Genomic DNA, 15,466 nt, shown 5'->3' with positions numbered 1-15,466 from the left:
CTCAACCAACTCCATCTGTATCCAGTCTTTTCCTGGCGGCCCTATAAAAAAAGAAAAAACAAAAAACACCTATCAACAAACTGCATGTGCTCTGGCTCCCTAACTCCTATCATTCCAGACTTAAAATATTGATTTACCTTACTTCTTTCTCTGCCTGTATCTTCAACATCTTTCTTGATAAGGGATCCTTTCATTTGTATTTAATTGTATTAGCATACTGTATCCTATTAATGTGTTAATATTCATATATATTAATATATAATTGTGAATACGTAGCATATTTATTGTTACTCATTTTTTTAAAGAAATTGATGCTTGAACGTGGATGGAACTAAAGGGTATTACACTAAGTGAAATAAGTCAGAGAAAGACAGATACATGTTTTCACTCATGTGGAACTTGAGAAACTTAACAGAAGACCATGGGGGAAAGGAAGGGGGGAAAATAGTTACAAACAGAGAGGGAGGGAGGCAGACAATAAGAGAATCTTAAATACAGAGAATAAACAGAGTTGGGGGGGGGGGGGGGGAGGGGAATGGGTGATGGGCATTGAGGAGGGCACTTGTGGGGATGAGTACTGGGTGTTGTATGTAAGCGATGAATCACAGGAATCTACCCCCAAAACCAAGAGCACACTGTATGCACTATGTTAGCCACCTTGACAATAAATTATATTAAAAAATAAAAATAAATAGAAAGAAAGAAAAGAAATTTATACTTGAATTCTACATCCACCCAGCCCCTACCTACTTCTTTAACTGACAAGATGCCCAATCTCCCTTTCACTTAACCCACTTGATCTACTCCACTAAAACAGTTTTTGGTAAGATCACCATTGATCTCTAGTGAGCCTTTCCAGTTTTCCTGTCATACTTGCTTTACAGAAGTGTTGTGTACAACTGAACTCTTCCTTCTTGAAGTGTTCTTACCTTCCTGGCTGCCATATTATCTGCTCCTCCTACCTTCTTCAGTGGCTACTCCTCAGTCTCTTACCGGATCCTCCACCACCCCATTTTGAAATAATAGTGCTCCTTAGAGTTTTACTTTGCCTTTTTTCTCTTTTTTAAGCTGCATTCTCTCTGGCCTCAGCTTCTATGGCCTTTATATGAAGTTATTCTCAGATTCACATACCTGGTATAGATCTCTTTTCTGAGTCTAGATCAGACTTCTTGTTACCTGTACTTGAAGGTCTTAATAGCCTGTCACATTCAGTGTCCCCAAACCGAAGTGATCTCCCCTCTACTTTTCTTCCGGTGTTCTTGATCCCAGTATGTAGCAGTGCCACCTACTAACCTGCATGCCAGAAATCTGGCAGTCATCTTTGACACTCCCATTTTCCTTCAGTTCTGTACCACCATCACACCCATTACCAAGTCCTGTCAACTCTACTTCCTAATACCTCTTTAAAAAAAAAAAAATTGTTTTGATAAGAGGTATGGGTGTGCGTGTATGCACGTGCACACGTGTGTGTTTTGGTTTAAATCAGAAAGGATTTTAATGAAAGGCAGTAATCATGCTCACAGTCTTATGCCTTCCTACCTCTGGTCTTCTGTTTTTAGTTTTGCTGATTTTCTGTGGAAAATGGGAAAGAATTTGTTTATTCAACAAATATTTATTGAGTCCTTACTGTGGAAGAGATACAGTTGCAATTGCAGAGTAAGCAGCAGTGAACAAAACAAACCTGGCCCTTATTGGGGCTTGTTTTCTATTGTGAAAAGACAAAATAAATGAATAAAATACGTAATATGTTAAGATGATTAAGTGCTATGAAGAAAAGAGCTAAGAAAAGGTACATGGACTAGAGGAGGGATTGCTGCTTCCAATTTAAAATAGGTTGGGGGTGGGGGCGGTGCCTGGCTGGCCTAGTCAATGGAACATGCAACTCTTGATATCAGGGTTGTGAGTTTGAGCCCCACATTGGGTGTAGAGATTAATTAAAAGTCTTTTAAGTAGATATGGGGCGCCTGGCCAGTTAAGCATCCGACTTCAGCTCAGGTCATGGTCTCACAGATCATGAGTTCAAGCCCTGCATCAGGCTCCATGGTGATGGTGCAGAACCTGCTTAGGCTTCTCTCTCTCTTCTCCTTCTCCACGCGCTCATTCTCTCTCTCTCTCAAAATAAATAAACTTTAAAAAAAATCTTTTAAGGGGCGCCTGGATGGCTCAGTCGGTTGGGTGTCCAGCTTTGGCTCAGGTCATGATCTCACTGTCCGTGGGTTCGAGCCCCACATCGTGCTCTGTGCTGACAGCTCGAAGCCTGGAGCCTGCTTCGGATTCTGTGTCTCCCTCTCTCTCTCTGCACCTCCCCCACTCACACTCTGTCTCTATCTCAAAAAAAAAAAAAAAATGTTTTTAAGTAAATAAATAGGTTAGGGAAGCTGACATTTGAGAGATGACTCAAGAAGGTGATTAGATATTCAAGGAGAAGAAATTGTAGCTGCAAAAACCCCGAAGCAGGAGTGAACCTTGTATGACGGGTGGAGCAAAGGAGGAGAGTAGTAGAATATGATAGAGAGTAAGTGGAGCCCAGGTAGAGAAGAAGCAGCAGAGTGTGGTGTAATGATTGTCATTTATTGTGAGGTAGAAGCAGTTGTAGGGTTTTGAACAGAAGAAACAATCTGTGGAAATACAAACTGGTGCACCCACTCTGGAAAACAGTATGGAGGTTCCTCAAAATAAAAATAGAACTACACTACAACCCAGCAATTGGACTACAAAGTATTTATCCAAAGAATACAGCAGTGCTGTTTTGAAGGGGCACGTCCACCCCAATGTTTATAGCAGCGCTATCAACAATAGCCAAAGTATGGAAGGATCCCAAATGAGTGGATAAAGAAGATGTGGTGTGTGTGTGTGTATATATGTATGTATACCTATATATATATATATATATATACACACACACACGCGTGCACGCGTGCAATGGAATATTACTCGGCAATAAAAAAGAATGGAATCTTGCCATTTGCAACAATGTGGATGGAACTAGAGTGTACTATGCTAAGCAAAATGGGCAAGGGGCATTGAGGAGGGCACTTGTCGGGATGGGCACTGAGTGTTATATGTATGTGATGAACCACTGGATTCTACTCCTGAAATCATTATTGCACTATATGCTAACTTGGATGTAAATTTTTTAAAATTAAAAACAAATTTTTTAAGTACAATAAAATTTTAAAAAATAAAATTTTAAAATTTAAAAAAAGAGTGACAATCTGACTTACAGTTAAAGAGAACCTCTGGCTACTGTGTTGAGAATAAACTTAGTGGGGTAAGAAGCAGGAAGACCAGTTAGGAGGCCAGGGCGGACCGGGTGTTCTCCCTGCTCCTGGGCATTCGGAACCTGCAGCCTAGACTTCCAGCCCTGAATCTGCTGCAGAGGCCCATGTGGCCAGCATGGTATCCTCAGCAGATTGTTTCTCTGACCAAGGCTTTAATGTACATATTCGCACAGTTCAAAAACAGATTAAGAGCGTTTACAGTCAAAAGTTTTCCTCTTCTGTCGTCTCTGACTTAAAACTTACCATCTCTCCACAAGGAGCTAGGTTTCCAGTTTTTGCAGATAGTCCTGCAATGAAGGACCTCCATGAATTATTTCATAAATAGGTGAATTTATCTGTAAGATAAATCCGTAACTGGAAATTCTGGATAATAGGAGACATAGCTTTGTAATTCTAATGAATATTCCTGCATCCTCTCTCAATATGAGATTATTGCAGTTTACACGTCAACCAGTTTTTGAGGCTGCCTGTTACCCATACGGTCACCAGTACAGTGTTACCACACTTTTGGAAATCTTTGCCAGTCTTTGCCACACGTTGGAAATCTTTGCCTGATAAGTGAAAAATGTTATCCCAGTACCCCATGCATTTTATTTGGAGTGTGGTTGGATATTTTGTCATAAGTAAGTTATTAGTACTTCCTTTTCAGTGAACTGTTTAATTATTTTTCTCTTCAGATGTTAGGCTTTTTTTTAGTTATTTACAGGAGCTCTTTTTTTTTTTTAATGTTTATTATGAAAGAGTGAATATGAGTGGGGGAGGGGCAGAGAGAGAGATTCCCAAGTAGGCTCAGCATTGTGAGCACAGAGCCCAACTTGGGGTCTGGAGCCCACAGACCGTGAGATCATGACCCGAGCCAAAATCAGGAGTTGGATGCTCAACCGACTAAGCTGCCCAGGCACCCCAGGAGTTCTTTTTTACTAGGAAAAAAAGAGGTTATTCTTTAAAAAAAGATTCTTTGTATACCTGTATGTATTTGCTACAAAAGAAACAAAATAGTATATAAGAAGTCTACTTTTCTTCCTTAAAGGCAAATACTGTTTATCTGTTTTCTTCTAAATAGTGTCCCTCTTCAAATTTGTGTGTATGTATATGTGTGTGTGCACACTACCCACGTCCCCCCTTTTATTAATATATCAGTAGGAAAAGCCTACGTAAACTATTTTTTACTGGTTTTTTTTTTCACCTTTTTTACCAACTGCAGACCTCCTTGATAGGAAGATTTAACCCTTCACGCAGAGATTCACACATCCTTGCTCAGTACCTTGAATATATTTATCATAATACTTGATAAAGACTAATACATAATACAACAACTAAGTAAATATCATTCATGAATGAGCCAAGTGTATGAACCTCATCTGTATTTCTTTTCGTAGAAATGCTTTATTTATTCCTCCTGGCACTAAAAATTGCCTTATTTTCACATATTGGTTGACTTTATTTTATTTTTTTGAGAGAGAGAGGGTGCAAGTGAACAAGGGCAGAGAGAGAGGGAGAGACAGAATCCCATGAGGGGCAGAGAGAGAGAGAAGTGGTGCTCAAGCTCACCCCACACAGGACTCAAACTCACAGACCATGAGATCATGACCTGAGCCAAAGTCAGGTGCTTAACCGACTGAACCATTCGGGTGCCCTGTTGGTTGACTTTAAAAGCTAGAAATGAATAAACAGTGTCCTGGTATGATTTCATAAGAATTTCTCAGCACAGAGCCAAGGGGGTGGTATGCCTTCCCTACCACCATTCTAGTTTCATAAATACCTTTCAAAAAAATGTATTACTATGATCAAGATTAAATAGGTTGTCTTTTCTTCGATTCCACCAATTTCTTAAAATCATCCACATTTTAATTTTGCTTCATGATTGGACTTTGCCTTCCTCCAATTTTTAAATTGTTTTTCCACCTGAGTGGCTCTGTCGGTTAAGTGTCTGACTTCAGCTTAGGTCATGATCTCACGGTTCATGAGTTCAAGCCCCCCATTGGGCTTTCTGCTGTCAGCAGAGAGCCTGTTTGAGATTCTCTGTCTCCCTCTCTATGCTCTTCTCCCATGTGTGCACTTGCACGTGTGTATGTGTGTGTGCGCGTGCATGCACTCTCAAAAACATTTAAAAAACATTTTTTTTAATTGTTTTTCTGGGGCACCTGGGTGGCCCAGTCGGTTGAGCGTCTGACTTCGGCTCAGGTCATGATCTTCATTCATGGGTTTGAGCTCCACATTGAGCTCTGTACTGACAGCTCAGAGCCTGGAGCCTGCTTTGGATTCTGTGTCTCCCTCTCTCTCTGCCCCTCCCCTACCCCCCTTCTCAAAAATAAATAAATATTAAGAAAATTTTTTCTAATTGTTTTTCCTTTATCTTTTTCCCTTGTCACATTTAAGATCTACAAAGGAATATGTCACCATGATATGATGAGGAACCGTGAATCTGTTATTTGGCCCAAAAACTAGTGTTATCAACAACCTGCATCTATGTATTACTGTTCCCCTATTCCATTTGTGCTTCACACAAAAGGAAATCACTATTCTGAATTTTATATGTATTATCTTGGTTTGGGTTATGTTTACAATGTTTATCTCTAAAATTTCTGGTTGTCTTTTGCACATGTTTGCACACACACACTCGCTCTCTGTCTCTTATCTAGTTTTCTCTTCTCTCGTATTCTCTATTACTTGGAATCTACTTCATTCCTGAGTCCACCAGTCTTCTAATATAATTTAGACAGTTTTTCCTTGGATGATTACTTTCTCTACAGCTATTTGTTTTTGCTGGAGTTGGTGAATGTTCTTCTTAGCCTGTATTTGTTGCTTTTCCATATAAAGTTTTTCTAAGCCCTCAGCCGTACTATCTTTTTGATTTGGTCTGTGAACTCATCTTTTTTCCTAGAGGTTGTTCTATAGCTTTCTGCTGTCCTGCTAAAATCCCAACATTGCTTTCGAGATCTTCAGCAAAGTGATGATTGTGGGATTTTTCTTCATTGCTCTCCTAGGTGAGAGAGTTTCATGGATGCCATGTTTTCCATTCCTTTATTTGCTATAATTCTTCCTTAGAGAGCTTTCTAAGAAAGTATATACAAAGGGCCAGATAGTACGGTCTCTGTCACATCATCTTTTTAAAATTTAACAGCCCTTTAAAAATATAAAAACCATTCTTAGCTCAATTGCTGACCCTTGATCTAATGTGCAGTGGTGTTAAGTCCAATGCGAATCTGATTCATTTTCATTGTAGATGGTGGGTTTTTTCCAAAAAACTCTGGAAACTTAGCAGTGACCTTTGTGTTAAGAAATCGTATGAGGACTTCTCTGGGTCTTTTTTGTTTTAGCCCATCATTATGCTGAACAGTAGACTCTTGATTTAAAGATTTGTGCTTTTCCTTTCATTCTTTTTCTTATTACTTCTTAGGTAATTTCTTTAATGCCACCTCTTTCACTAAATCTCTCTCTTATTCAGATATAAGAGCTTCAGATTGATCCTCTGTGTTATCGATTTTTTTCTTATATTTTCTTTCCTTATCCTGATTGTCAGTCTTGGTTTCCTTCCTATAACATACTTTCTTCAAATATCTGAGGATTCTTGGTTGTGTCTTACTAGAATAGGAGGCAGAATTGTTGCCAGGAGCTCTTTTTGTAGCCAGAATTGTCATCTGGTAGGGTTTGCTTTAAGGTAGTGCTCTTTATCCTCAGATCTCTGAATTCCAGAAGGCTTTGTTCAGAGGTGTTGATATTCACAGATCCCATGGATAGCTGCAGAGAAGAATCTTCCTTTTATTTGTATGTTTTTCCTAGTAATTTGTTGCCTAATTATAGGTCATTCTCATTGCAGCAGAGGATTATTCCCCCTGCTTATTGTGCAGACAGACCTGAAGTTAGTTTTTCTGTTTTCAGACCTCCTTCTCACTCTTGCCGTCTGTCATACCTGCTGCCTCAGAGTCTGAAGCATTTCAGAGTTCAGACAGTTGGCTCCTCCTGCACAGCAGCACCACCAGGCATGGTCCAGGTGGCAGCACCCCTCTGCTGTGCCCTGGGCCACCAGACTTATTCCATATGTTCTACTCAGTCTAGAGATTTGTTGAAAAATACCTCACAGATTCCTTTCCGCCCAGTTCTATTTATATTAGAAATCGTTTTTTATTCATTTAATGGCATTTTAGTGTCATCTCAAAGGAAAAACATTTATAGTTGGTTTACTGTCTTGAACCAGAAATCCGTTTGCCTCTACTCTAGTGTGAAGCACCGTTAACTCTTGCATGTGTTACCGCAGTAACTTCTTCACTGGTCCCCCTCCATCCGTACTGCACTCCTCCAATTCATTTTCTATGCGGCAACCGGAATGAATTTTAGGGAACTCAAATCTGATCGTCAAATTATATCACGTGTCTTTGAGAACACATCTAATATAGAGACCTCAAGAGATTGTGTCCTAGAGGAAATTCTGTCACTGCAGTAATGGTCTGATATGGATGTGGTTGTCATGTCACACAGGCAGGCCCACACTACTCACCAGAGCCAGCCCCTGAGCGGGGCCTCTTCTCTCCCCAAGGCCTCTGTCCTGGTTTAGGACTCTGAATCACAGATCTAAAAATAAGGCACAAGGCTGTGAGCTAGCAGGGCAGCTGCACACCTCTGTTCTGTGACTAGCTGGTGTTCAGCAGCACGTCCCCATGTCCAACTCTGCTACTGCTCCAGACAGCCTGGAGATCCGGCTCAGCTCCCCCAGGGACTAGGCCTCGAGCTGCCCATAACCTGGCACTGGGCTTATCTTGAAGTTGTAAGTGATCAGAACCTCGTGCCTATTGTCTGCAAGTGTCTAAAGGGATTCTTGGGGCACGCGGGTGGCTTAGTCGGTTAAAGCATCTGACTTCGGCTTAGGTCGTGATCTCACAGTTTGTGAGTTCGAGTCCTGCATCAGGCCCTGTGCTGAGAGCTCAGAGCCTGGAGCCTGCTTCGGATTCTGTGTCTCTGTCTCTTTGCCCCTCCCCTGTTCATGCTCTGTCTCTTGAAATAATTAAACACTTAAAAAAATATATATATATATATATATATATATAATTATTTAAAGGGATGCTTGACAAAATGCCAGGCTAGCCCATACTTTAACATCTCCCTGGATGTGTCCCTGTGTCAGATGCCTGTTTGGTTTCCAGAGTCAGTGGGTTTGCTCTGCAGTTTTCATCAATCCAGATGATGACTTATGCTCAAAACATACCTAGTCTGGGCTGACTTAATTTTTCTCTTCCAGCTGCTACTTGATTTAAATCTGGAAATCCTGTAGACTTCAGACTTCCCCAGAACTGAGATGGTCCACTGTCTATCCCTAGCAATCAAAAGATGGCTGCTTTTTCTTTTCCAGGGAATGGAAAGGAGCTGTCAGAAATGTTCATTTTTGCAGTATCCCAACTTGAACTTACCTTGATCTCACTTAACTTAAGGAGGTAGGGAAATATAGAACCACATATTAGTACAAGTAATGTCTGTCACAGCCAACTACCAAAAAACGACAGCCAGCTACAGATGACCTGGCAATGATGAGCCCACACTGTTGGTGGAAGGACTGGCAGCACCCCCCAACAATTGCTGGCAAGAGCCCCAGGGTGCCTTCTGGAACAGGCTGACATCTTTTCACATTTGATTCCCCACTCTTCCACCATGAATAAATTGGATGTGCACATAGTCTTTGGCCTTTCAAAAAGAAAGATTTTTTTTTTTTAACTCAGCAAATTAGGAATAGATAGAAAGTTACTTAATCTAATAAAGGATATTTACCAAAAATGTTAGGCAATATCACACATAATGGTGAAATATTGTATTCTTATCTTAAGACTGGTATCAAATACCACTTACATTTAGCATTGTGTTGGCCATCCTGGCTAGTGCAATAAGGCATGAAAAAAAAATAAAGGTAGAAAGATTGGGAAAAAGGAAAAACTATCATTTGTAACATGACATGATGGGATATAACAAACCTGTATACAAACTACTACAATTAATAAGTGAATTATCAGGGCACCTAGCTGGCTCAGTAGGAAGAGCATGCAACTCTAAATCTCGGGTCGTGAGTTGAAGCCCCATGTTGGGTATAGCGATTACTTTAAAAAAAAAGAGAAACTTAAAAAAATTACTATTAACATATATAAAAATCATTTGTTTTTATAAACAATCACCAACTAATTATAAAAGAAGTTAAAATATTACCATTTATAATAGTACCCTACCAAAACAACTAAATACCTAACAATCTGACAAAAGATGTGTAAGACCTCTACACTGAAAACTACAAAATATTTCTGAGAAAAAAATAGGATAATATCTTTAAGACCTTGAACCAGGTAGGCAAAGAAGATACCAAACAAAAAATGAAAATAAAAGATGTTGATAAACGACTTCATTAAGAGTAAAAACTACTGAAAGAGTGAAAATGGGGGCCACAGCCTGGGAGAAGATACTTAACATTATGTAATATTAGCCATCAAAGGGCTCATAATCCAGAATATATGAAGAACTACAAGTCAGTTTTATTTTTTAAAAACCAACAATTCAGGGCACCTGGGTGGCTCAGTTGTTGAACATCTGACTTTGGCTCAGGTCATGATCTTGTGGTTCATGGGTTCGAGCCCCGCATCAGTCTGCGCTGGCAGCTTGGAGCCTGGAGCCTGCTTCAGATTCTGTGTCTTCCTCTCTCTGCCCCTCCCCCACTCACACTCTGTCTCTGTCTCTCTCAAAACTAAACATTAAAAAAAATTTTTATTTATTTATTTTTTTTGTTTTAATTTTTTTTTTTTAACATTTATTTATTTTTGAGACAGAGAGAGACACAGCATGAACGGGGGAGGGGCAGAGAGAGAGGGAGACACAGAATCCGAAGCAGGCTCCAGGCTCTAAGCCATCAGCCCAGAGCCCGACGCGGGGCTCGAACTCACGGACCATGAGATCGTGACCCAGGCTGAAGTCGGACGCTTAACTGACTGAGCCACCCAGGCGCCCCCCAAATTTTTTTTTTAAACCCAACAGTTCAATTTTTAACATTTTGAACAGACAGTAAGAATATTCAGATCTAGTGAACATGTGAAAACATTCTTGACATTTTGTCATCAAAGAAATGCAAATTAAAACTGTAGTGAGATACCATTCTACTCCCACAAAACTGACAAACTTTTTGAAGACCATAATGTCAAGTGTTGGTGAGGAAGTGGAGGAGGTGGGATGGACACACTTTAATGGTGGGAGTGTAAATTGGTACAACCACAAAACTAATGTATAGTGTCTACTAAAGCCATATGTATATATTATATGTAGTTATGATCCATCAGTTTCATTGTTGGGTATTTTCCCAATAGCAGTGATTGGCTTATGTCCACCAACAGACAGGAATGTTCATAGTAATCCTAATAGCCAAAACCTGGAAATAATTCCAATATTTAGCAACAATAGAACGAATAGTGGTATGTTCATCAGTGGAATACAGTGTAAAAAAATTAAAACTTGTTCTACACAACATAAATGAATCTCCCAGGCACTCATCATGATGAATGACAGAAGCCAGACATAAAGAATACTGCTATACTATACTATTTCACCTATACTATACTATAGGATTTCATCTACCTGAAACTCAAAACAGGCAAAACTTACCTATAGTGATAGAGATGAAGTACTAGTTATCTTTGGGGGAGGCAGGGCCTGCTAAAGTATTCTACCTTGGGGTGGTTTGTATATATAAGTGAAAATTTAAACTGTGCACTTAAGATATGTGTACTTTATGTAAATTGAATGTCAGTATGAGAGGTACGTGGAGGGGGACCTTGGATTTTTTCCATTGCTCTGCCCCTTTGATACCACACACAGGCCCCTGAGAGCCTTGCTAACTCCCTTTGCCTCTACCTCTCCTCCCCACCGCCCTCACCAGTGCTATGGAAACAAATTTTTGCATCCCATTCTTCCAGTAACTTCCTGTTTCTCTTCAGAAAGAGCCATCCTGCCCATCCTGTCTTGTGTGATCTAGTCCCTGGGGAACTCCCTTAGCCTTCCCTTGGTTCCAAAAATGAGCCAGATTCCTTGTCTAGGGCCTTTGTACAGGCAGTTCCTTTCACCTGGAGAGCTTCTCCCAGCTATAGTTGACTCTTGGACATTGTGGAGGTTTGGGGTGCTGACCACCCCCCTAGTAAAAAACCACGTATAACTTTTGACTTTCCAAAACTTACAGCCTCGTGTTAGCCAAAAGCCCACTAGTAACATAAACAGTTGATTAAGACATATTTTGTATGTCATATGCATTATATGCTGTATTCTTACAATAAAGCTAGAGCAAAGGTTACTGAGAAAATAACCAGAGAAAATCCAGCACTCTTGTTAAAAAAAACTCACCTGTAAGTGGACCCATACAGTTCAAGCCTGTGCTGTTTAAGGATCAACTGTAATTGCTTCTCATTCTTCAAATGCCAGTTTAAGCATAACATTTTCAGAGATGCCTTCCAGGACCTTCCAGAATGTGTTGAGCTCTTCTTGAAGTAGTATTTTAGCATTTTTTTCTTCACTGCAACATATTCTAATTGTGCTTACATGCTTGTGTTAGGTTTATGTTTGTGGATTTGTGTTCAGCTCTGTTTTTCCCCACCAAATGGGTGTTAAGGATCACTTTTATCTCATTCATCACTCTATCCCCAATACCCAGCACAGTGCCTGGCCCATAGTAGGTGCTCAGTATGTGTTGAATAAATGAGGAACCTACTTAGTGAATGCCTGCTGTTTGCTGTATACCATATCCAGTGCTGAAGATACAGCTGAGTATGAGATGAACATTGTCTAAGCTCACTGTCCAGAAAGGGCAAAACTTACAGTTTTGTGGGCATAAAGACTATGGGGAGATATACAGTTGAGGATTTCAGAGAAGACTTCCTGGAAGAGGAGGCCCACGAGGTCATGCTTTAAAGAGCTCTGCCACCAGAGGCCTGTTCTGGGTGAGGGCCAAACTTGTGACCGGTTCTGGACTCGTGGTGCTCTTGGATTTGCCCATGACTGTGACTGTGTAGATGTGGAAAACAGCTTGAATTGCTAATTTTATGAGATCACAGGTAATCTCATTTCTTCTTACTGACCTGATCAGCTTCTGTGTGAGGTGATGTAGTACTTTCAGGGTTTCTCCATATATTTTAAGGCCACCTGGCTCCCTTTCAATCAGCCCAATCTCCTTGGTGATTCTAGTAGGAAGCTCGGAGCTATGGCAAGTCAAAAGTGGCTTTTAGTTTCATCAGCTCCCTCTTATGGTGTTCACTGGGTAGCTCAGAACTGGATGCTCTTGCACCCTCATTTGGAGCAGTGTAGACTGATGAGGCTTCATTGTTTTGCCCTTTACCAGCAATGTTTCATGGAAGTGAAATCATTGTAGGTTAAGAGCCAAATCTTAGTGTATAAACTCAGCCTTTCCCCAAGTATTTCTAATGACTTAGCTTAAAAATATATTTGGTTCTGCCCAGCTTTGCCCCTATATGGAAGGCATGAGTACTTGGCAGCTTGCGGGTTAGGGTTAAGGTTAGGCGCAACACTGCCAGGCAGTGAGAAGGCTGGGGGTTCTGGGCTCTGGGCCCATCTCTCCCAGTGGAGTGAGTGGGGGCGGCAGGAGGAGAAAACCCCTCTTGCCTTTCGTCACTCAAACACACTGCTCTCTGACCTGGCTGGAACATCTGCTTCCCCGAATTGCACATGGGAGGCAGCCAGCTATCTGATGCTTATGTGGTCCTGCCCTCCAGCACCTACATCCGCCATGAGTTGAGTAGCCCAGACCTCTTTGGAAGGGAGTCTGGGTTCTGTGACCAGTCCCCAAGGTCTCACAGGTTGCCATCACCACTAGAAATTAAGCCAGTGGCAGTTTACTGCTCCTGCTTGCTAACAGTTGAAGAAGACCCAATTGAAATGCTCTAACCAGACTGTAACTGGGGATAACCACATGTAAAGATCTCTACGTGGAGCCATACAGCAACTTCAGAGTTGTCAGGTTGGAGGAATCTGGCACCGTGTTTTGAAGAAATGAAAACCCAGCTCCCGAGACTCTCCTTCCCACTGTGTGAGGGAGCAGACAAGCCACAGGATAGCAGTCTGTAAGTTACTCCCGGGCATCAGGACAGCTGCCAAGGACAGCCATTCTAGTGGCCACAGTGTTCTTTTTGTTAGGGCTAATAAATCCCCTCTTGTTTCTGTGACAAGGAGTTGGGGTTATTACGTTTTGATAACCAAAAGAAAGTCACCCGCACTCAGGAAGCGGGACAGAGTTCTGCTTTCTTCAGCCAGATGGACCCGAGAAGGTCTCTCATTCCCCTCAATCTTGGCCCCTGGTGGGTTTACAAATCTGAGGGGGATGCTCATAAATTTAATTGTTCAGAACTCCCAACAAGTGTTCAAGTCCGTACTTTTTACGAGGCCACGGAGTTGACTGCAACTATTCACTTGCAATTCCTGAGAGACACATCTTGCCAGACGAGAACCAAGCAGAGACCTTCTGAGCTAGGGCAGTGCCCGTGGCCAGGTCCATATACTGGAACCTGAGGAGAGTAAGGCCTTGGTTCTGTCAGCTATGAAATGGACTGGAGCTGCCCCTGGCTTTCAGGATGACCTGACCTGAAGGCCACAGCACCTATGGCTTCACCAATACCAGAGCCTTGCCTTGTTCCCACCCCAACACACCTTCCTTTCCTGCCCATAAGCCCTTGGACCCCTGGAAGTCTGTAGGGCCTGGGATATATCCCTTTCCACTGTGTAGACCTTCACGGCTGATCACTGTGGTGGGCTTAGCCTCTAGGGTGGTCCCTAGTCTATCCAGCTGCTCTCCCTAACACCTCTTCCACATAATCTGGACACCTCTGTTTCACCAAACCCCAGAGAGCCCCCAGGGAGTCCCCCAGCAGCTCCTCCTGCCTGTATCTTCCATGTTCCCTGAGGTGGTACCAGGTATTCTGTCCTGCCTACAGGGGAAGGAGCCTGGACTCCTGGGGTCCAGCCCACCCATCAGGTTTCTCCCAGGCCCCTGGCCAGCCCCAGCCCCTCAGAACAATGAAAGGCAACCTGGGATCTTAGAGGTAGTGAGACAGCAGCAGATGGCTCTTCCTGGTAAGGGCCCCTTGGCCACAGTACAACCATTTCCAGCCAGTGAAGAAAGGACAACAGGATGCTCAGATGCTTACACACAGGGGAAAGGGAGGAGTGAGCAATGACTTCCTCAGGGAGGCAATCCAGAGACTGGGGGAGAAGTTTCCCCTTTAACACATGACTCACACTGCCCTTACCCCCTTTCCTGCCTGGGCCACGCCACTCAAGCTAGACTGGACTGGCCTTGCCACAGCCTCTCTCCATGCCCAGCAGCAGACAGCCGGTTGCTCTGTGTCCAGAACGTCTGGCCAGCCCTCTCCAGACTCGCTTCCCAATCCTGTGGATTCTGGAATGCAGTTACCCTTCCTGGGGCTCACAGCCCATATTGCAGCTTTCACACTCTGCCCAGGGGAGACCAGTAAGGTAGAGGAGCAAAGGTACCCTTTCCAAACCAATGCCATTGCTCCTGCCCCACCTCCAAAACTTGGCTGTGACAACTCCTTCCCTGAAGGCTCTTCTTTCAGACATGCCCACTAAAACTAACATGTGAAAGCCCAGCCTGGGAGCCCTGGCTTCTGCCATGAAGAATACACAAGCCAACAGTAATAATTTTGGCTGCTTAAAAAAAAATCAGTTCTCATTCCTCATGAGCCCCTCTGTGTGGATGTTTGTATTCTGCGGCCTGTCACATTAGGAATGTGAAGCCTTCATAAAAAGCTAGCCATAGCAAATCTGCTTTTCTCTCTCAGTGAAGGGGGAGGCATCTCATGCCAAGGTCAAGGTGCATCTCGCCCATCTCACTAATGCAGAGCTGTTCCGTCACTGAGGAGCTCCTGAAGTCTCATTCTGCTCATTTCCTGCAGTGACGACCTCTGAGGTTCTCATCCCTTGCATGGGGTCTGGCTCCAACCAGCTGTGCCTCTAACCAGATACACAGGGGATCAGGTGATTCAGGGAGAGACCCTGCTCCCCGGCCTGGGCCTTCTTGGCCTCAGTGGCAAACTGAGGTGTTAGTCTGGTGGTCTCTGGGGTGCCATCCTATCCCTATGTGCATGTTAAGGGTCCAATCACAGACCTCTCTGGAGAGCTGCAGGGTCACAGCTTCCCTCCCT

The sequence above is a fragment of the Panthera uncia genome, assembly GCF_023721935.1.
Source record: "Panthera uncia isolate 11264 chromosome E2 unlocalized genomic scaffold, Puncia_PCG_1.0 HiC_scaffold_19, whole genome shotgun sequence".
Classification (NCBI taxonomy): Eukaryota; Metazoa; Chordata; class Mammalia; order Carnivora; family Felidae; genus Panthera; species Panthera uncia.
Note: the sequence above shows the minus strand (reverse complement) of the source record.